This window comes from Pongo pygmaeus, chromosome 8 (assembly GCF_028885625.2).
Source record: "Pongo pygmaeus isolate AG05252 chromosome 8, NHGRI_mPonPyg2-v2.0_pri, whole genome shotgun sequence".
NCBI classification, from domain to species: domain Eukaryota; kingdom Metazoa; phylum Chordata; class Mammalia; order Primates; family Hominidae; genus Pongo; species Pongo pygmaeus.
The window spans coordinates 49869208-49893516 of NC_072381.2; the positions used below are offsets into that span (position 1 = coordinate 49869208).

Sequence of the window (24309 nt, forward strand, 5' to 3'; positions counted from 1 at the left end):
AAAATATTTGGAGTGATTTAGGTCATATGAAGTATGCTCTCGGACCACATTGGAAATAGATGAGAAGCTAATAATAAAAACTTTTTTGGAAAACGTCAAGTATTAGAATGATAGATTACACATGTCTGCATATTGCAAGGACTAAAGAAGATTTCAAAAGAGAAATTAGAATACGTTTTCAGCTAAGTGAGAGTGAAAACAGTATTTCAAAATGTGTGATTCTGATAAGGTAATATTTATGGGTAAAATTATGGGATTAAATGTATCATTAGAAAAGACGACAGTTGTAGATCAATTAACTACCCCAGCTTCTGCCTTAATAATTAGAAAAAGATGAGCAAATTCAACACAAAATAAAACAGTTTTGGAAATACTAAGGATCAGAGTGAAAATCAGTGAAACAAAAAATAGAGAAAAGTCCATGAAACCAAATATTTATAAACCTCCAGCAGGCTGATCATCAAAACAAAAACAAGACAAATTCCTAATATCAGGTATAAAAGAAATTATATCAGCACACATTTTGTAAAAATTTAAAAATACAGGGAGATATACCTAATGCTAGATGACGAGTTGGTGGGTGCAGTGCACCAGCATGGCACATGTATACATAAGTAACTTACCTGCACATTGGGCACATGTACCATAAAACCTAAAGTATAATAATAATAATAATAATAATAATTACAATAAAAGAAAAAAAAAAAAATTATCAATCAGCTGACTTTAGTTTTACAGTTTAGCCTGAAACCTGAACAACTTGTAGGAGTTTGTGCCTTGTGGGTAATAATAGGTATGCGTGGTCAATGTAATACAGCATATTTCTTTCTTTCTTTTTTTTTTTTTTTTTTGAGATGGAGTCTTGCTCTGTCGCCAAGTGGAGTACAATGGCACAATCTTGGCTCACTGCAACCTCTACCTCCCAGGTTCAAGCAATTCTCCTGCCTCAGCCTCCCGAGTAGCTGGGATTACAGGCACATGGCACCAAGCCTAGCTAATTTTTGTAATTTTAGTAGAGACAGGGTTTCACCATGTTGGCCAGAATGGTCTCAATCTATTGACCTTGTTATCCACCCGCCTTGGCCTCCCAAAGTGCTGGGATTATAGGGGTGAGCCACCATGCCCAGCCATATACAGCATATTTCTTTAAACTATATAGCTAGCTACTTTGGTAACATATATATTTATTTGCAAATAAAATTATGATTATATTGTTAAAAAAAAAGAAATACAGGATATTTTTCTATTTATGTCACTTTCAACTTATTTCATCGATGTGCTATAAATTTCAGTATACACATCTTTCACACCTCATTAAAATTACTCATTAGTATTTTATATACTTATATATTTGTTTTGATGCTATTATAAATGGAATTATTTATTAATTTATTTTTCAGATATTTTGTCATGGGTGTACAGATACAAGAATACTATTTGTATGTTAATTTTGTGACTCACAACTTTATTGAATGTGTTTATCAGCTTTAACGGGTTTTTTTTTTGGTGGAGTCACCACCAAACAGGAGGAGAAACAACAATACAAACATGAAATAGAAGCAGTAGCAAAAGAAAATGAAGAGGAACAAGAAAATACACAACGGAAAAAAGGAAAAAGAACAGTGTGGGAAATTAGAAGGCCTATTATACTTTTTATCCCCTCCTGGATTCATAAAATTTGAGTAACTCCAAGAGTATCACTACAAAAAACAAGCAAAAGGATACACAAATAGTCACCCCCTAAATTTTGTTAACAGTGAGACAATGGTGCCACTCACGCCTGGCTCAGGCACCAGCAGGACGGGGGCACCCTCCAGAGATTGCAGGAGAAAGGGGAGGACTCCTCTGCCCTAGGTGTACCGCCACCACTGCCACCAAGGCCTGCGTTACAGCACCCACAGGTTCCTCCCCATCCCAGAACGGGATGGGCCCTGCAGTGCTCTTACTCCCCATTCCCGGCCCCCAGACTTCCCACTGCTACCACTACTAGCGCCAATGCCAATACAACCACTGTCACCCTCAATGTACCAGCCCACCCTACCAGGCTCCTACCACCTGGCCCCCGTGGGTGCCCTCCTACCGCTCCGGTTGAGCTGCGGTCTCCATCGCCACCACCAACCGCATGAGGCAAGCTGCAGAGCCACATCATCTGCAGGCTGGACCGTACCACAGGCGACTCCTCCTCCTCCTCCTTCAGACCGTACCACAGGCGACTCCTCCTCCTCCTCCTTCAGCCTGGCTTGGAGCAGCTGGGCAGGCAAAGCCAGAAAACCCCAAAACAGGATTCAGGCAGTGGAACCATTAGAGCCTCACCTTGTCACGCTGGTGGCTGGGTGGCAGGAATCAGTTTCACTGAAGGCACTCACACCCACCTTTCAAAATCCAGCCTCTCCTTCTGGCAAAAGCTGGCCAGGAACAGGGGCCTGGGGTGGGAGTGACTTCACTGAAACTGGCTCCTGGCCAAGTCCAGCTGGCCAGGAATTGTTGGGCCCACCAGGGCTGCCCTCCCTCAGGGAGCCCAAGTAAGAGAAACTCAGACCCAACCAGCCCTCCCCACCCAAGGGCTGGTTCCCATTCCTGACACCTCCACCCACAGTGCCCTGTCCCTCACTTCCCCCGTGGTGTCTACTACTCCCTGCCTGGTAGTCCCAGGTGGTCTCCGCAACACAGAGCATGAGGGCAGGCCAGAAAACCACAGTGGGCGTGGGGGCCCTGCCGTGCAATCTAGCTCGAGCAGGAGAAAAATCACCTTCTGGAGTCTGGAGTCCAGGAAGAGAATGATCCCTTACCTAGGGGCCACCAGAAGGAAGGAGGCCACCAGAAGGAAGGAGGAGGCCACTGCTGTAGCTGCCACCTCCTCAGTTCGCCAACGCCACTGGCAAGTGTAGCCCCCATAGCACCCCTAATCTGTTCCCTGCTACTAGCAGTGTAGCCCCCGGATAGCACATCCAACACACCCTACAGTGTCAGACAACGTAACCCCAATACCTCCCCAAAACCACTCCCCCCACACCGCAGGGAGTGTACCACCCAATAGTGTCCACAATCTGACCCAACCATGGGTGTTGCCGCACTAGATAGCGTCCCAAACCCGCCTTCCCCAACCCCGCCACAGGCAGTTCAGCTCCTGATGGCGTACCCCCCAGTCACAGGCAGTGCAGCACCCAACAATGCCCCTAAACCACCCCCCCACTGCCATCATTGCAGCCCCAGATAACTCTACCCAACCCACCCCCTGCCACTGGCAGTGCCGCAGAAGATAGTGCCCCTAATCCTTCCCCAGCCACAGGCAGTACACGTTAGTGTACACAATCTACCTCCCCCCACCACCCCTGCCACCACCGGCAGTATTGCCCCAGATAGCCAGCCAACCAACCTGACCACCAGAAAGGCAACGGTGGAGACAGCCCCCAACCAGACCACTGCCACAGGCAGGGTAGCCTCTAGCAGTGAGCCCCAATATGACACCCCACCGCTTCCCCCAAAGGCGTACATACAGGGCAGCCCCAGGAAACTCACCTACCCCATCACATTTCTACCACTGTGGCAAAGCGGCAGTCTCCGACGTCACCACCAACCACAGCGAGGTGAGCCACGGTGGCAAAGGCTCCAGGCTCCAACCTCCAGCATGTGGTGGTGCCTCTTCCTTCTCCTAGTCCTCCAGCCCAGCAGGAGAAGCTCCAGCTGCCAGCCACTCTCTTACTGCTCTGTCGCCATGGCCAACCGCTGTGAGGTAGTGTCCCAGGCTCCAGGGCTCCAGGCTTCATCCATCCTCCATTCTCCAACAGGCGGAAGGTTGCGGCCTCTTCCAGTTCTCTAAGCAGGGCACAAAGTACCTCCTCCGCTGGACACAGAAGAGCTTGAAATGATCTGACTCAACCTCAGCATACTTTATATACCGAGGTTATGCAAAAGCAGTTCCTGGACTACGTGTTCTGATTGGATGAGAGAAAAACCTCTAGGCCTACTCTGATTGGACTTTATTTTCATGCTGTGATTGGTTGTTAAGACTTGCTCTCGTCCAATCAGAACATGATCATAAAGTCCAATCAGAGTAAGCCTGGAGGTTTTTTTCTCATCCAATCAAAACATGCAGTCCAGGAACCTCTGTGAGCATAACCGCAGTATATAAATGATGCTGAAGCGAAATCAGGTGTTTTCAGGTTCCTGCATCTGTAAGTCCAGTTGCTAGCAGCTCTGCAGAGAGGAGTAGGATCTCGGAGTCCCGCGCCGTATGCGGAAGGCTGGAGCCGCGGGAGCACGGCTCGCCTCGCTGCGGTTGTTGGCAGCGACGGAGATAGCCCAGCTGGAGCGGTAGGAGAAGGAAAACAGTTTTGGGATAGATGGAGGGGAGTAAAGAGGGTAGTTAATGCCAAAGGGAGAAAAGGATAGCTTAGCAGGAGAAGGCATTGCAAAAAGATGGTGGCGAAAATTTGGTGGGGAAAAAAGTTTTTGGGTAGGTGGAGGCGGAAAACGGTGGGGAGCGGGAGGGAGGGAAGGTTTTGCACGAAGACGGTGGGTAAAAAGTTTGGGTAGATGGAGGGGAAAAAGAGGGTGGCAAGTGGGAGGAGTAAAAAGTGGGTGGTGATGGGGGAAAACGGGGGCGAGCAGTAGGGAGAGAAGGTTTTGTGAAAAGACGGCGGAGAGAAAATACAGTGGGGGGGGGGGAAGTTTTTGGGTAGAGAAGCAAAAGAGGGTAGCAAGTGGGAGAAGGAAAAACAGGGTAGCCAGTAGGAGGAAGATAAGGTTTTGTGAAAAGACTGGCAGAAAAGAAGGATGATGGAGAAAGAAAAGATTCGATAGATGGAGGGGGGAAAGAGGGTGACGAGGAAGAGGAAAGAGGTGGCGAGAGGGAGCAGGGATAAAGGGTTGGGAAAACAATGGAAAAATAGTTCGGGGTAGATGGAGGGCGAAAAAGAGGGTGGCAAACAGGATAGGGGAAAGAAGAGCACGAGTGGTAAGGCGGGGAGAGTTTGAAAAGATGGTGGGGAAAGTTTTGGGGGGTGGATGGAGGGGGAAAAGAGGGAGGTGAACAGGAGTGGGGAGAAGGCTTTGTGAAAAGACGGTGGGAAATGTTTTTGGGTAGATGGAGAAGGGAAAGAGAATGGCAAGCAAGAACGGGGGAAAGACGATGAAGAAAACAGTTTCTGGGTAGATGAAGGGGGAAAAGAGGATGGTGAGCAGCAGGAGTGGGGAGAAGGTTTTGGGAAAAGACGGGGAAAATGTTTTTGATTAGATGAAAGCAGAAGAGGGTGATGAGAGCAGAAGGGGGAGAAAGAGGGTGGCCAGGGATAAGGGGAAAAGACGGTGGGAAGAAACAGTGGGGAAAGGGTTTGGGTAGATGGATGGGGAAAAGGGTGTTGAGCAGGAGAGTAGAGAAGGCTTTGTGAAATGATGATGGGGAAAAAATGGTGAAGAAGTTTGAGGGCAGATGGAGGAAGAAAAAGGGTGGTGAGAGGGAGGGGGCCAAAGGCGGTCTGGAAAAGAAGGTAGGGAAATAATGGTGGGGGACAAAGGTTTTGGGTAGATTTTTTTAATAAGATCATTTGTGTTTTTTCTCTTTAGTGGTTTTGAGTTCTTTATATATTTTGTGTATGAATTGCTTGTCTGATGCATAGTTTGCAAATACTTGCTTCCATTCTCTGGGTTGTTTCTTCATTTTTAAAAAATTTTAATTTAATTATTTTTAGACAGAGTCTCGCTCTGTCGCCCAGGTTGGAGTGCAGTGGCACGGTCTCGGCTCACTGGAAGCTCTGCCTCCTGGGTTCAAGCCATTTTCCTGCCTTGGCCTCCTGAGTAGCTGGGACTACAGGCGCCTGCCACCACGCCTGGCCAATTTTTTTGTATTTTTAGTAGAGACGGGGTTTCACCGTGTTAGCCAGGATGGTCTCAATTTCCTGGCCTCATGATCGGTGCACCTCAGCCTCCCAAAGTGCTGGGTGTACAGGCGTGAGCCACGGCGCCCGGCATGTTTTCTTCTGATTGCTTTCTCTGCTTTGCAGAAGCTTTTAAGTTTAATGTAATTATATCTTTGCTGTTGTTGCTTGTGCTTTTGATGTCTATTTGAAAATTCCTTGTCCTCTCCCAGTTTCATGAAGCATTTATCCTGTTTTCTTCTCCAGTAGTTTCAGGTCCTACATTTAAATCTTTATTTTGAGTAGATGTTTGTATATGGTAAGATAACGGCCTAGATAGATTATTGTACATGTGGGTGTTGGGTTTTCCTAGCACAGTTTATTGAAGAGATTGTCCTTCCCAAATGTGTGTTCTTGGTGACTTTGTTAAAAATGGGTTGACAATAAATGCATGAATTTATTCCTGAGTTGTCTGTTGTGTTCCACTTGTCTGTCTTGTCATTCGTTAGTCTCTGTCTCTCCTCCGCTCCTTTTATTGATAGCATCATGCTGTTTTGATAGTACCATGCATACTATATAGATTTGTGTGTTTTTAAAACAGGTAGTGTGATGCTTCCAGCTTTTCTTTTTATTCCAGATTCTTTTGTCTGTCTGAAGTATTTTGTATTTGCATATGAATTTTAGGATGGTTTTTTTATTTCTTTTAAGAATGTCTTTTGTAATTTAAGACGGATTGCATTGATTCTGTAGATCCCATTAGTTGATGCAGATATTTTAACAATATCCTTCTGCATGGACATGGGATAGCTTTCCATTTACTTATGTCTGCTTTAATATCTTTCATTTATGTTTTATAGTTTTCTTTGTATCTTTTGCCTTTTTGGTTAAGTGTATCCCTAGATACCATTTTTTTTTTTAAATGAAATAGCTTTCTTGACTTCTTGCTTAGGTATTTTGCTATTGATGCATCGGCGTGCTACTCATTTTTATATATTGATATTGTATCTTGCAACTTGACTAGATTATAGTAGGATTTTTGTGGAATCTTTAGGGTTCTCTGTCTATATATATGTTTATGTCACCTGCAAACAGGAAATTTGACTTCCTTTTTTCCAATTTGGATGCCTTTTATTGCATTCTCCTGTCTAATTGCTGTAGCTAGAATTTCCAGTACTATGATGAATAAAAGTGGTGTAAAAGTAGCCATGCTTGTTCCAGATCTTGGAGGAAGAGCTTTTAACTTTTCCCCATTGATTATGATGTTAGCTGTTGGTTTGTCATATATGGCGTTTGTCATGCTGAGACATGTTCCATCTGTACTCATGTTGAGTTTCTATGAAGGAATGTTGATTTTTTTTTCCAGCGTCTACTTAAATAATTATATGGTGTTCTTGATTCACTGAATGTGATGTCGCACATTTATTTATTTGTGTTTATTGAATCATCGTCATATTCCTGGGATGAATCTCACTTGATCATGGCAGATAATCATTTTATTGTGTTGACAAATGCAATTTTCAAGTATTTTGTTGAGGATTTTTTGCATCTGTGTTCATCAGGGATATTTAAAATGCCTGTGGTTGGCTTTGTGTGTTGTGTCCTGCTCTGATTTTTTACCAGGGTCATGCTGTCCTCATAGAACAAGTTTCGAAGCCTTCTCTGCTGTTCTTTTTATGGGGAATTTTTTTTAAATTAATTAATTTTTTTTTTTGAGATTCACTTCATGCTTCTCTCACCTCTGAGGGCAGAGATCTTGTCTGTCTTTATTCACAGCTCTAGGCATGTTAATCTTCACAGAAAATAGCACATAAATATTTGTTGAATAAATGTTTCTGGTAAAACTTTCTCTTGACTGAAATTTTAAAAAAGTAACGTAACTTTCAGCTAAGATAGAGTAATGGGAACCAGAATATTTTCTCTTGTGGGACAAGAAGGAAGGAAGGGAGAAAAAAACTGGACAAAATATATCAACCAATGGTTTGGACAAAATATATCAGACAACAGAAGAAACCTCTCCTGAAGGGTGTGAAACGAGAGGGAGCCCTGCGTGGGTGCTGTGACTGCTCGACCTTACTGCCTGGAGAAAGTTTTCAGGTAGCAGCACAGGAAGGGGGAACCCATAGGTCTCCCAAAGTGGAGAAAACAGAGCTAGGAGCTCAGGAAGACCAGAGAGGGTGGAGCCTACAGGGGGAGGGCCCTAGAGGGGAGAGAGCTGCACAGAGAACTCTCTAGAAATCAGCACGTGTATGTGAAAAAAACAAAAAACCACCTGAGGCCAGGGAAGAATCACCAAAGGAATTACAGGGAAGGATCCCGGGGCCTCATGCAGGGTTAGGAACAGTGCCAGTTTCCACTAGCCAGAGTGCGAAGCACGCGACGTCACCAGGCATCAAGTGCACACGCAGGGGACTATGGTGGTGTAAGTGTAAGGAGAGTTAGCCCTAGACTAAATTCTGCTCTGTTTTCACTTGAGAAAGCCTGAAAGCAAGACCCAAGAGGACAAATTGTTTACATGTAACTTAAATGTGTTCCAGAATAAACTCAAAGGTATTACGTGTGTGTATGCATGTGCGTGTGTGTGTATGTATCCAGTATCCAATAAGGTAAAATTCAGAATGCCCAGCATGTAGCCAAAACTTACTGGGGGTGCAAAAAGCAAGAAAATACTATCCATACTAAGGAGAAAAATAAGTCACTTGAAAGTGACCCAGAAATGACACACATAATGAAATTAGGTAAGGACATTAAGTGGTTGGTGTAATTAAATTTCATATGTTGAAGCAGCACAGGAAATAATAAATGTTTCAGGTAGAGACATAGAAGAACCAAAATTTAAAAGAGAACCAAATCAAAATTCTACACATGGAAACTATAATATGTAAGATACACACTGTATAAATTAATGGCAGAATTCACATTGAAGAATAAAGATTAGTGCAATTTAAAACATAGTAATAAAAACTATATAACATAGAACCCAGAGAAAGAAAGAAAAACTTAAAAAAATAAGAGTCTTGGGACAAGGTCAAACAGCTTAATATACATGTAATTGGAGCCAGCAAAGGAGAGAAAAGGAAGGTCAGAAAGAATATTTGAAGAAATAAAATACAAACATTTTCTAAATGTAATAAAAACCATGAATCTGCAGATCCAAGAATCTCAATGAACCCTAAGCATGAAAAACTGTAAAACAACAATACCAAGGCACACATAAATGCTTTAAATCAATAATAAAGACAAAATCTTAACTAGTCGGAGAAAAAAGACCGTATTACATACAGAAGAACAAACAGTGGTGGGGCGGACCTTTCATTTGAATCGATGCCAGCAAAAAGAAAGTAGAGGGACATCCTCAAAGTCTGAAAGAAAAGCAAAGTTGTCAAACTGGAATTCTTTACCAGCAAAAATATCTTCAGAAAATGAACACAGAGCATTTCCCAAGAGCAACCATATTGTAGACCATGAAACCAGTATCAATAAGCTTAAAAGAATTCAAGTAATATAAAGTATGTTCTCCGACTGTGATGGATTTAAATTAGAAATTGACCACAGAAAGCTATCTGGAAATCTCCAAATATTTGGAAATAAAATAGAACACTTCCTAATAAACCAAGGATCAAAAAAGAAACCAAAAAGCAAATTAGAAAGTATTTTGAACTGAATAAAAATGAAAATACAACAAATTGAAATCAAGGAAATAGAGAACTGAAGAATAATAAAATCATTAAAAACCGAAGTTTCTTTTTAAAGATCAATAAAATTTCTACGCAGATTGACCAAGAGAAAGGAAAGAAATGAGTTAACCAAATTAGGACTGACAGAGGTGACATTTATAAAAATTTCCCAGATAGTAAAAGGATAATAATAAGATAGTGTAAATAACTTGTCAATAAATTCAACAACTGAAATGCAATGGACATACGGTTTGAAAAACACGAACTACCGAATACCAAAGCCCACTTAAGAATGAATAGATATCATGAATTTTCCAAATTTGTTAAAAAAATTTAATTTGTGGTTAAAGCCCACCCACAAGGAAATGTACCGTCTCATAGCTTCACCACTGATTTCCACCAAATGAGAAAGAAAAATATCAATTTAAAATAATCTCTTCTAAAATCTTGAAAAGAAGGGACTACTCAAGTCATTCCATGAGGCCAGAATTGCTCTGATAGCAAAATTAGACATTATGAGACAGTAAACCTAAAGACCAATATTCCTTATGAGCATAAATGCAAACATTCTTAACAAAATTTTGGCAAATAAAAGTTAGCAATTCCTAAAAAGAGATAATACCTCTTGACTACGTTTATCTCAGAAATGTAACATTGACCTAATATTCAAAAAGTTAACATAACTTATATTAAGAAACCCAAACCAAAAAACATGATCCTCTCAAGATTTGCTGAAAAGGTGTTTCACAAAATCTAATTGCATTCCTGATAAAAACTCTCAGAAAACTAGGAGTAGAAGGGAGCTTGCTTACATAATAAAAGGTAACTGTAAAAAACCCACGGGCAGTACCTAATATTTAAGTAACTAGGAGTAGAAGGGAACTTGCTTGCATAATAAGAGGTGTCAATAAAAAACCCACAGGTGGTACCACATTTACTGGACAACCAAATGCTCTCCTTATGGGGAATATTTTGAGTAAAATTGGTGTTAGCTCTTTTAAAAATGCTTAGTAATTCAGCAGTAAAACCGTGCTGCTTGTGTTTTCCTTTGCTGGGAGACTTTTTATTACTGCTTTAATTGCATTACTCATTATTGGTCCGTTCAGATTTTTTATTTTTTTATCATTCTACCTTGGGAATTCATTATGTGTCTAGAAATTGATTCACTTCTGGATTTTTCAATTTGTATATAAACGTTTTTAGTAATCATTTACAATCCTTCATATTTCCGTGTTATCAATTGTAATGTTTGCTTTTTCATCTGTTTCTTTTTCTTATCCTTAGTCTAGTTAAAGCTTGTCAATTTTGATTTTTTTCTAAATCACTCCAGCTCTTTGTTCCATTGACTTTTTGTATATTTTGTTTGTTTTTAAAATTTCCTCCCTAATCTTTATGGTATTTTTTCTACTAATTCTAGCATTTGAATTTTTTCGTTTTTTTCATTACTGGAGGTGTACTGTCAGGTTGGCTATTTCAGATGTTTCTACTTTTCTGATGAAGGCATTTGTAGCTATGCACTTGTCCTCTTACAACTGCCTTTGCTGCATCCCACATGATTTGTTATGTTGTTTCTGTTCTTGTTTCAAAAAATATTTAATTTCCTTTTTTTTTTTCATTTACTGGTTGTTCATGACCCTGTATTTTAACTTCCATATATTTGTACAGTTTTTAAAGTTTCTCCTGTTGATTTCTAATCCTATTCTACTGTGGTCAGAAAAGATACTTGATATGAATTCAGTTTTTTAAATTGTGTTGGGACTTGTTTTTTGGCCTAACAGATAGTCTGTGTTGCAGAATAGTTCATGTGCTAGTGAACTAACGTTTTGTCTGGATGATCTGTCCGTTGACAGTAGTGGGGTGTTGATTATAGTGGAGTGTTGAGGTATTCTATTATTATATTCTATTCCATCTGTCCTTAAAGGCCTGTTAATATTTGCTTCCGTATTTAGGTGCTTCAGTGTTGGTTGCATATACATTTATAATTGTGAGGCTGCTGTTTACTTTTTTCTCATTATACAATTATCTTTACGTTTTTTTTTTAACTTAGTCTATTTTATCTAAGTATAGTACTCCTGCTTTTTTGTTTGCATTTGTATGGGATATCTTTTATCATCCTTTCACTTGCAGTCTATGTATGTCTTCATAGATGAACTGAGTTTCTTGTAGGCAAGAAACTGCTGGACACATCCGTGCAGTGCTGCTCCAACCAGAGGAGTTGCAGGCTCGCCAAGAGTCAGCCTTCCTCCCAAACAGGTTTGGTAATTGTAACTGGTACTTACTATTGTGATAATATTACATCTTCCATAACTGATGAAACAGGAATGAAAAAAAATACAGGAAATAGTTGTCATTAAGAAGTTGAATGTTTTAGAAAGACTCAGTGAAGTGAGTCTCAAACTGGTTTTCATCAGGTGTGGGATTGAGAGTCTGTTCTGTTCACCCCTTCCTTTCCCACCCTCCATGGGGGAGCCTTACTGGGAAACCCCAAGGGCAGGAGCAGAATCTAAGCAGCAGGCTCCCTGGCACCTCTCAGCTAGGGTCTGTGCCTTTCCATGGTCTACCATTTCTTCTAAACAGGCATGCGAGTTCATGGAGAGGAAGAGGCAAGGCTTTTTAGATATGATTTATTTCCTTCACTGACTCAACCAGAGTCAACAGGAGAGGCAGAATGCCTGCAGTATCCAAGAAATTCTCAGACATTATAGGCTCCAACTTACATCTTAACCCAGAACTAAAAGTGTTTCTTTGATTCTCTCCCTGTATTCCATTTGGTATTTCTCTTGGGGTAGTTTCTCACTGAAGAGGATGGTATTAAGCTTGTCTGTTTGCTTTCATTCTCTTGGACCTTTGGTTTGTCATCTAGGAAGAGGATGTTTTTCCTGTTTTTCTCTTTTTTCATTTTCTTTTTTCTTTTTTTCTTTGAGACAGGGTCTTGCTCCATTGCCCAAGCTGGAGTGCAGTGGTGCAGTCACAGCTCACTGCAGCCTCCACCTCCCAGGCTCAAGCAGTGCTTCCACCTCAGCCTCCAGTAGCTGGGACCACAGGTACACACCACCATGCCTGGAAAATTATTTTATTTATTTATTTGTAGAAACGGGTCTGGCTGTGTTGTCCAGGCTGGTCTTTAAGCTCAAGCTATCCTCCCTCCTCTGCTTCCCAAATATTACAGAGATTCAGGTGTGAGCCACTGTGCCTGGCCTGTTTTTCTTATAAATAGTATGTAGATTAATTTATTTAACTTTTAATAATGAAATGTGCCTGGATAATTATGTTATTTATTTATTTGTAGAAACAGGGGTCTGGCTGTGTTGTCCAGGCTGGTTTTTAACTCCTAGGCTCAAGCTATCCTCCCTCCTGCTTCCCAAATATTACAGAGATTCAGGTGTGAGCCACTGTGCCTGGCCTGTTTTTCTTATAAATAGTATTTAGAATAATTTATTTAACTTTTAATAATGAAATGTGCCATATTTGGCTGAAGTTGAGAATATACTATAATAAGCCCTGTGTCCTCATCACTGAGCTTCAGCCTGTATCCTCTCCTGGCCAGTCTTCTTTTGTTTGTCCTTTTCACTTCTGCCCCTCCACAGAGCCTTGGGCCTTAATCTAAAGTTGGTGAGTAAAGGTCATTTATAAGTTCTAAGTTAAAATGTTGAAGATGTGAACTTATTGTTTTAAAAATGGTTACCCACTTTAACGAGGTTTCATTTGAGGAACCAGTATGTACAGGTCCCAGTTGTCTCAGATTGGTAGATTGAATTTTAAAGCTGACAGCATTTTTGTAGTAATTTGATGGTGTGACATTGCATTTCCTCCAGCTAATAAGCCATGCTTCCGGTGGAAAGACTCCACTTAAACATAGTGAGCAGCATGATTATGAAAATAAACATTGAAAGTTTTATCCATAAGCTTCAGTTTAAGGCATATTCTTTGCAATGTAAGTTAGTAAACCAATTACTTATCATAGAGATACTATTTATTTTAGATAGAGAAAGACAGAGCTAAGGGGAGAAATGTATTGCTGTGTTAAAATAGAAATATATATATGTATTTGAAATTGAGTCTAGCTCTGTCGCCCAGGCTGGATTGCAGTGACACGATCTCAGTTCACTGCAACCTCCGCCTCCCAGGTTCAAGCTACTCTCCTGCCTCGGCCTCCTGAGTAGCTGGGGGGCTACAGGTGCATGCCACCATGCCCAGCTAATTTTTTGTATTTTTAGTAGAGACAAGGTTTCACCATGTTAGCCAGGGTGGTCTCAATCTCCTGATCTCGTTGCCCGCCTCGGCCTCCCAAAGTGCTGGGATTACAGGCATGAGCCACTGCACCTGGCCTAAAATAGAAAAGATATTTAACTTTTGTGCTTTGTTCCTCCAGAGACTGATTAAGATCTTTGAATGGAAAATCTACAGAAACAGATTTTAGTTCAATGTGTATCATTAGTATATTGACATAATTTTGTCTGCCATTTATGGAGTTCTGGCTTTGAACCAGAGAACAACATAGATGAATTTAACTCTATTATTTCATCTGGCCATCGCTGTAAACCTTGAGGTACATATTATTATTCTCATCTTACAGATGAAGAAACTGATGTTCAAAGAGGTTCAAGGTCACTTACTGAGCTGATAAGAGCTCCTGCATCTCTTACTATGCAATTATTAAACTTTTGTACTGTACTCTTAGTTATTTCAAATTAAAATTAGTCATTTCAAATTGTAATTAGGAATGTTTTAAACTTGACTCAGTACAAGCTTTTCAAAAAAAATTGGCAGGCTAAACCACATTTTCCTGATGATAACTATTTGACCTTCTCTTGGACCCTGGTCCAGATACATTTTGAATATTTGATTTGGGGGTTCAAATCATCTTCCCTGAAAGTCACACTGAAGCTCTTATTTTAGAAGTGGGAGGTTATCATTCATTCAGCCTCCTAATGGCTTTTACATTACAAAAAGCATGTTTATAATTTCAATGGAAAAATCATATATATAATTTACCTGTGAAAAATGCTTTCAGACACTGACTTGGGATGCTGTCTTTACCTGTATACTACTAACTCAGTTGGAAGAGGAGTAAGCAAATTGTGTTCTGGATTACATGATACTCTCAGGTCAGTTGCATGGAACTTCCTAAATGATTTAGATGGAACATTTTCCTCCTTACATAAATCTCTGTGAAGAAGACAATGAGTGGGGGTACATTCCAACTCCCTATAGACTAGTAAGTAAATAACAAGTCTGAACTAACTCAAATAATTCCAATCTTCTCTTACTGCCACCTCTCCCCATCTTGTTTTGTTAATGCATTTTAGCTTTATTTTGGGTCTGAAGACTTCAGTAGCCCTAAGATCATTGTTTCCAGCCAGAAAGTCCTCTGTGATCAGGATTTTTATAACAATATCAGTGATTTCTGCATGTTGATAAGTCTACATAAGTCTCTTTTAACTTGGGTTTGACATTAGATTAGCAAGTGATTTTCAGCTGGGATGTAAGATCTATAAATTGCTGACAAAAGAAACTACAGTTTGACAGCCTTGTCTAAATTTAGATATTTTCCCCCAACTTTTTGTTGGTGAATTTCAGTAACCTCTCATGTGCTGAGTTAGGATCTGTCATGGGCCTTAATATTTTTTACTTATTTTTCCTCCTTCCTCTTCTCAACTTTCCCTCTTGACTTTCTTTTGCTGTCTTTTTTCCTTCTTTCCATATTCATTAAATAACTTTGAGTTAGCCTTTGCATTAGGTATAATGCAAAGCAGATATAAAGATGAATAAGACAATTCTTGTCCTTTAAACAAAATTAATGATCTTAAATTCATTTACTGAAGAAATTTCAGGAAGTGCTGTTTCTCTAAAACTTTGCTTTAATAAGTGTTAGATATGACACATATGCATAATGATTCAAAGTGTTTAGTAAATACTTTTTCCTATTAAAAAGTAATTTGAATTAGCAAGAAACTTTTCATCTGTTGGATGGTCATTCATATTTATTGTTGCCCATTGTATGAACTTTAATATTTTTGCCATATAATTTGTGTATATTATTCTTAGAGATACATATCCGTCTTATTTTCATCAGGAAGCCTAGTGAATTCTCATGTCAACCATAATAGCATTAACGATGAGCTTGATAGGATTAATGAAATTTATATGTTTGTGTCTCTAATGGAGATTTCCTCCTTTTTCATGCCCAGGTGTGCCAGGTGGTGCCAGTGCCAGCTAATCACCTGCCTGTTGGCAGCACCATGAACAACGTGCACCTGTCTTCAGATGGCACTTAAAGCAGAGAAGCCTGCTGTGTGGCTGTGGGAGTCATCAGAGAGGTGGCAGTGGAGGTGAGAAATGGCGAGACCCTTGAGCTACAATGAAGGTAGAGCCAGTAGGATTTGCTGGCAGATTGGCTATGGGATAACATGGATATATAGGCCTCTTTTTTTCTCAAATACTTTTTTCCATTTTTTTAACTTTTCATTTTGAAATAATTTGACTTATTAAGCAATTTAAAAAGTAGTATGATGGGTTCCCCTATATCCTTCATCCATCTTTTCCAGCTGCTAACATCTTCAGTAACCATAATATTAATAGAATTTTCAAAAGCAGTTGTCCCATTAATTTTCATTTCCGACCAATCACATATTGTAGTTGTCATGTCTTTTTAGTCTTCTTAAGTATGGAACATTTATTTAGTCCTTTGTCTTCCATGGCCTTCTCAGTTTTGAAGATTGCAAAACAGCTATTTTCTAGAATGTCTCTCAATGTCTGAGGTTTCCTGGTTTAATTTAGTTATGCATTTTTGGTGACAATGCCGCAGAAGTGATGCTATGCCCTTCTCAGTGCATCATACCAGCTGGCCTGTGTTGTTGCTGTGTCTCATTGATGGTGATAACTTTGTTCACTTGGTTAAGGTGCTGTCAGCTTTCTGCTTTGTAAAGTTGTAGTTTTTCCTTTGTAATTAATAAGTATTTTGTGGGGAGATTCTTTACAAATATTCTTTTTCTTGTCATACATTCACTTATTAATGTTAACATCCATGGATGGTTTTTGCCAGTAATAATTACACCTGTGGTATTTGCCAAGTGGTGGTTTTGGTAGACTTTTATAAATGAATATTTATACTTGTAAATAACATTTTGTGCATGTAGGATGAATGCCAAGAAAACTGGTTCTTAACCTTACATAATACGTTGTTAGCAGTATAGATTTACTTGTACCATTGATTATTCTGTTTTCCCTAAATTTTCATTAGCGGTGACAATAGAAATAAACACACGTTGATGTACAATTATAAATATAATTGTCTAATACTGTTCTAATATTAATATTTTAAAGTCTACTGTTAGGAGACTTGGCCGATGGATTGACTTTGACAATGACTATAAAACTCTGTTTCCACAATTCATGGAATCGGTCTGGTAGGTTTATTTAAAACTGTAAATATGATAAATATTCTATAAATATGTATTATCGGAAAAATGCACTAGCATGAATCAGTTTATTTTTGAGTCCATCGTTATTTCCCTGAAAATCTTTGGGAACAGGTTTGTTTTTGAATGTAGGGCTTTTATTTTTATTTTTTTGGAGACAGAGTCTCGCTCCATTGCCCAGGCCTGGAGGGCAGTGGCACAGTCTTGGCTCACTGCAGCCTCTGCCTCTCAGGTTCTAGCGATTCTCCTGCTTCAGCCTCCCAAGTAGCTGGGATTACAGGCACCCACCACCATGCTTGGGTAATTTTTGTATTTTTAGTAGAGATGGGGTTTCACCTTGTTGGCCAGGCTGGTCTCGAACTTCTGACCTAGGTGATCCACCCACTTCGGCGGCCTCTCAAAGTGCTGGGATTACAGACGTGAGCCACTGTGCCCAGCCCCGCCAATTGCTTTTCTTAGTTAACATTATGTCTTAAACATCATTTGATATCAGTAGATATTAGCATTTTAGTGTCTGCCTGGTGTCTTACTATATTGATCTGTTATAATTTACCAGCCAGTCTCCCAATGGAAGACATTGTTTTTTCACTTATTTGGCAGACAGAAACTCTAAAAAGAAAATGGCATAAATGTTTGTATTTTCAGAAATAGAATTTTGGTTATGTAATCGTGAAACTCCATCTCTTACCAGGTGGGTCTTCAAACAACTCTTTGATAAAGGCCTTTTTTATAGAGGTGTGAAAGTCATGCCCTTCTCTATGGCATGTAACACTCCACTCTCCAACTTCGAGTCACACCAGAATTATAAGGTACGTGAAATGTAGAGACATTATTCAGCATTGAGTTTTGTAGGTGGAAGCTGAATAGTTATGATCACAGTAGGTATTCCCAAGTAGACCCGGTATGGAATGTTGCCCCCACGACATCCACCACTTTGACCACGTCTTACTGAGTGCTGGAAATATTGCCAGTTAGTATACTAAGGCTCTGTTAAGATGAGGGATTTTTTTTCCACATTGGATTTATGATGTGTCTTAATGTGATAGGTTTTGCTTGTTTTGACCATATTTTTGTGCCTGTCTGTTGGGTTAACAAGTCCAGCTTTGACATACTTCCTGTAGTCATCGTTTCTTAAGGGTTGGGTAATTTTACGCCTTATCTGGGACCTCATGATATCATTTATTTGTTAACGGTATTTGGAAAAAAATTAACTTGAGATGCCAAATGGTATTATTTTTCCTCTGATGAAATAGAATCAGTTGTTGTTGTTGCTATGATTGAGGTGTTTAGAAATGTTAGATGTTTACAGAGTGTATTGTTATACCATATCTAGGCAGATACTATATACTAGTGAGTCTTCTGAAATGTGAACCATCTCTTCTCATGTGTGTATACTGTAGTTGTTTTCAGTTTTGAGAGTTTATCTGACCCTCTGTTTTTAAAGGATGTTGACTTGTTTGGAATTCTTGTTTCATGGCCTAGGTTTGAAATTACATTAGTAAAATCTGCCTTTCAAAGCACGTTTTATTTATAGAATGCTTTCACATATCCTGTTTGATTGATCTTTGTAAATCCTTGTAAGGCAGGTATGATGATTTCTATTACCTCCTTACCACCTCTCTGTGATTGTGCTCATGTTTGTATTTTTTTAGCAAAATATTTTAAGCACTTAACAATGTAGAGAATAATACAGTAAACACAAGGTTTCCAAGGCTTACCTTTGTCAAATCTTAATATATTGCTATATTTGGTTTTTGTTTGTTTGTTTGAGACGGAGTCTTGCTCTGTCGCCCAGGCTGGAGTGCAGTGGCGTGATCTCGGCTCACTGCAACCTCCACCTACCGGATTCAAGCAGTTCTTTGCCTGAGCCTCTGGAGTAGCTGGGATTACAGGTGCCCACCACCACGCATTTTTAGTAGAGACAGGGTTTCACCATCTTGGCCAGGCTGGTCTTGAACTCCTGACCTTGTGATCCACCCACCTCGGCTTCCCAAAGTGCTGGAATTACAGGTGTGAGCCCCCGCGCCCAGCCTGTTTGGTTGTTTTTTTAAAACACTTGAATGTGGACAGTTTCAGGGACATGCAAAAGCAAACAGAATGGTATAATTAATTTCTGTAGGCCCATTAAGGCCCCCAGCAACCAATGACTGGCTAATCTTGCCTCATTCATACACATATTCTTTACCACTTTCCTTCCAATTTTGAAACAAATTCCAGATATATTAATTCATCAAGAAATAACCAGTATAGATCTTTTATAAATAATCTTTATCTTCTTTAAACATTGCCATGTTAGCATTCGTTGTCACACCTTAAAAAGTCATCAGCAGTTACCTTTTTGTTGTTGTTTTTGAGATAGGGTCTCGCTATGTCACCCAGGCTAGAGTGCAGTGGCGCGATCTCGGCTAACCACAGCCTTGACCTCCCGGGCTGAAGTGATCTCCCCTTTCAGCACCCTGAGTAGCTGGGACTACAGGAACATACCACCATACCTGGCTAATTTATGTGTTTCTGTAGAGATGGTTTCACCATGTTGCCTGGGCTGGTCTTGAACTCTTGGGCTCAAGCAGTCCACCCGCCTTGACCTCCCAAAGTGCTGGGATTACAGGTGTCAGCCACTGCATCCAGCCACCTTTAATATTTTTTATTTTAATATTCTCAAATTATTTAATTCCTGAACATCATCAGTTCATATTTCTAATGGTTTAATCATTTCCCAAGGGGTTATATTTTATTTTTTGTATTTTTTTTTTTTAATCAGGATCTACCAAGACTTAAACACATGGTGACTGTTGTCTTTTAGGTCTTGTACACGTTTCAGTTGGTTATATAACAAACAAGTAGTGGAATTATCGAGTCAGAGTATACTTTGTTTTAATTTTTATTTTTTTGAGACAGAGTCTCACTCTGATGCCCAGGCTGAAGTACAGTGGTGTGATCTCGGCTCACTGCAAACTCCTCCCAGGTTCACTCCATTCTCCTGCCTCAGCCTCCCGAGTAGCTGGGATTACGGGTGCCCGCCAGCACGCCCAGCTAAGTTTTGTATTTTTAGTAGAGACAGGGTTTCGCCATCTTGGCCAGGCTGGACTTGAACTCCTTACTTACCTCAGTTGATCCACCTGCCTCGGCCTCCCAAAGTGCTGGTATTTTTACAGGCGTGAGCCATCACGCCCAGGTGAGTCACAGAGTATACTTAATGTTTAGTTCTAATACTGGGGTTGGGAAACTTTTTTCTGCAAATTAGAGATTTTAGGCTTTTTAGGCAAAGTGTTCTCAATTTTGTCACTGTTCTTAACTCACCCACTGCATGAAAACAAGTGATGAGCCAGATTTGGCCCAGGGGCCATAGTTTGCTGACCTCTATTCTAAGCGGTCTGTGTATTGATTGTTAACCAAGGGTTTTTAAAATTTTTTTGACTTGACCAAGCACAGTGGCTCACACCTGAAATCCCCGCACTTTTGGAGGCCGAGTTGGGTGGATTGCTTGAGTCCAGGAGTTCGAGAACGGCCTGGGCAACATGAGAAAACCCCGTCTCTACTAAAATTACAAAAATTAGCTGGGCGTGATGGTGTGAACCTTTAGTTCCAACTACTCCAGAGGCTGAAGTAAGAGAATGACATGAGCCCAGGAAGTTGAGGCTGCAGTGAGCCGAAAGTGTGCTACTGCACTCCAGCCTGCGTGACAGAGTTAGACTCTGTCTCAAAAAAATATATATATGTGTATATATGTATGTATATAAGTATGCATATATATGTATGTATATAAGTATGCATATATATGTATATAAGTATGCATATATATGTATGTATATAAGTATGCATATATATGTATGTATATAAGTATGCATATATATGTATGTATATAAGTATGCATACATATATATGTATTGGCTTAAAACTTCTATTTATTTATTTTTAGAGAAGGGACTTCAGTCTGTCACCTAGGCTGGAATGCAATGGTGCAAACACAGCTTACTGCAGCCTTGACCTCCTGGATTCAAGTGATCCTCCAGCCTCACCCTCCTGAGCAGCTGGGACCACAGACGTGCATCACCATGCCCAGATAATTTTTTTATCTTTGTAGAGACGGGATCTCACCATATTGCCCCAGCTGGTCTCAAACTCCAGAGCTTGTGCGATCCTCCTGCCTCAGCCTGCCAAAGTGCCAGGATTATAGGCATGAGCCACTGTGCCCTGCCTAAAAAACTTTAATTTTTTACAAAAATTAGCTGGGCATGGTGGTGTGCACCTGTAGTCCCAGCTATTCAGGAAACTGAGGCAGGAGAATGCTTGAACCCAGGAGGGCGGGGGTTGCAGTGAGCTGAGATCACGTCACTGCACTCCAGCCTGGGTGACAGAGTGAGACTCCATCTCAAAAGAAAAGAAAAAATTAATTTTGACGTAGTTTCAAACTCACAGAAAAGTGGAGGGTTCTTTATATCCTTCAGCTAGATTCCCTAAATGTTAACCTTTTACCACATTTGCTTTATCCTTCTCTCTTTTAATGGGAGTGGGGCACAGTACCCTTTGAGACTTAGTTGCAGGAATTATGGTCCTTTTCCTCTAAAAACTATGTATTTCCTAAAATCAGTAACATTGTTTGAAATAACTGGAGTTAGAAAATTAACATTGATGCTGTATTACCTCATGCGTAGATCTTATTGGGTTCTGCTTGGACCAACAGTGTCCTTTTATAGTTAAAAAAAAAAAAAAAGAAAGAAAAACAAAAAAGGCCTACATTGTGTGCTTCATGCAGTGGTATGTCTCCAGCCTTCTGTAATCTTAAAGAGCTCTTTAGTCTCTTTATGCTTCATAATACTGACATATTTGAGGAGGTACAGGCCAATAGTAGTGTCCCTTATTTCAGGTTTGTCTGATGTTTTACATGTGACTAATGGCTCTTGTGTCAATTTATTTAGATTGCAGTTGGTTTTTGTTGGAGATTGATTTTTTTTCCTACCTTAGAGCTATTTATTTTTAAATCCTTGATATTTTTGTATTGAAACATAGCAGTAAAGTTGGAGACAATCTTGTTCTTATTTAATGAGCTGAATTTATATGGGTCTATTACAATTTCAAGTATGTGTTGCTTTAGTAGGATCTTTTTGGTATTTTGGGCAAAAAGATAACCATATTCCAGAACAGTTATCTTTTTGATCTAACTCTTCATGGACTTACAAAATAGATGATCATAATACTGAAACCTCCATCATATGTTCCTACTTAGACATTAATTTAAAAAGTTACCAGAGGCCAGGGACAGTGACTCATGCCTGTAATCCCAGCACTTCGGGAGGCTGAGGTGGGAGGATCACCTGAGGTCAGGAGTTTGAGACCAGCCTGACCAACGTGGAATAACCCCATCTCTACTAAAAATACAAAAATTAGCCATGTGTGGTGGCACGCACCTGTAATCCCAGCTACTCGGGAGGCTGAGGCACAAGAATCACTTGAACCCAGGAGGCAGGGGCTGCAGTGAGCCAAGATTGTACCACAGCACTCCAGCCTAGTGACAGAGTAAGACTCCATCTAAAAAAAAAGTCACCAGGCGTCAAAAGACATTATTTTTGTGACTACTAAGGTGGTGATTAAAACATTTTTCAAAGTATTTAAAAAATTTTTTACTTGGAATTTGTTGCTAATTTTCTTTTTGTAAGTCTGGTAAGTGGTTTCTTCGGTTTACCCTGAAGATTTATTTTCTTCCTCTTTAGGATCAGTTCCTTTTTCTTAGGTGTCTGTTATTGTGGATTTGTAAAACAATACCTCAATTTATTTCAGAATGTTCAAGATCCTTCAGTATTTGTAACTTTCCCTTTGGAAGAAGATGAAACTGTATCTTTAGTTGTTCGGACAACCACTCCCTGGACTCTACCTAGTAACCTTGCTGTCTGTGCTAATCCAGAAATGCAATATGTGAAAATTAAAGGTAAGTGGGAGGCTGGTTACTTATGACTAATATGGATAAGATAATTTTATATTTTGGAAAATAAGAAAGCTTACCTTTCTTTTTGCATGAAGAATAGAATTATTTGAAAAGAATCTGACTTAATTAGAAAAATAACCTTAAACATTTGTTTTCATTTCTAATTGAAAACTAACACAACAATTAAAATAGTACAGAAATATAAAAAGTAGAACATAAAATTTTCTTTTAATTTCCAGTTTATAGCATGTTTTTCCACACCATGCCCCTGTAACAGATGAAGAATCTAAGATTCAGCGATGTGGCATCACGTCGTTACTAGTAATTGATACCAGAACTTGGGAACTTTTTGCCTTTCAAATGTCCCCTGGTAGAGAGTTACCAGTCTCAACGGGGGCCTTTCCGAGATTTAAAAAGAAGATTGGTACTTTGTGAACAAATATACCTTCAGGTTTGGTAGTTTTGTGGCGGTAAAAGAAAAAGAGAAAAACTCATTGCCAGGAAAAAAGCTATGGCACAGCCGCTATGGAAGGCAGTGACATTTCTTCAAAAAGCTGAACGGAATTACACTATGGCCCAGCAATTTCTCTTCTGAGTGTTTTCCCCAAAGAATTGAAAGCATTCTTGAACAGTTACTTGTACACCCATGTTCATAGTAGCATTATTCACAATAGTCAAAAGATAGAAGCAACCCAGGTGTCTATCATTGGATAAATGAATAAACCAAATAAGGTATTTACATACAATGGAATATTATTCAGCCTAAAAAAGGAAGGAAATTCTGATACAGGCTATGCCTTGAATGAACCTGGAGGATATTATGCTAATTAAAATGAGCCAGTCACCAAAAGACAGATACTACATGATTCTATTTATATGAGGTGTCGAGAAATGAAATTCAGAGTGCAAAGACTAGTAGAATGGTGGTTGACAGAGACTGGCAGGGAAGGGGGAGTCATTGTTTAATGAGTACAGAGTTTCAGTATAGGAAAATGAAAAGGTTTCGGGTAATTGATAATAGTAACGATTACATAACATTGTAGTTGTGTTTAATGCTGTGTAAGAATGGTTACCATGATTTTTTAAAATAGTCGTATTAAAACAGTCAACTTGATTGAACAATAGCTTGTGCTGGCAAGGGAAAAATACTGAGAAAGGAATGGGGAAAGATTGGGTGTCAGAAAAAAGGTACAGAAGGAGCTTTTAATTTGTTCTTTCCTGGGAGCAAATAGGACTAAGAGTTGACCTACTGGAAAGCTGTTGGCCACAAAGAGGCCTGTCTCAGGTGTCTGCAGCTGCTTCTCTGGAGCAAGGACAGTCCCATCTGCACAATTTCCCTGTGTCACTGGTGGGTCACTGGCCATTCTATGGTGAGCTTGACAATCTCAGCAGCCATCTGACTGAGATCTCAAAACACATCACCCATCTACCTGTGC

At 39.9% G+C, this 24309-nt stretch overlaps 1 pseudogene; it reads left to right on the forward strand.

Moving 5' to 3' along the window:
• Positions 1–3203: 3203 nt before the first annotated feature.
• LOC129006834 (isoleucine--tRNA ligase, cytoplasmic-like) overlaps positions 3204–24309 on the forward strand; it is a 77743-nt pseudogene continuing 56637 nt past the window's right edge.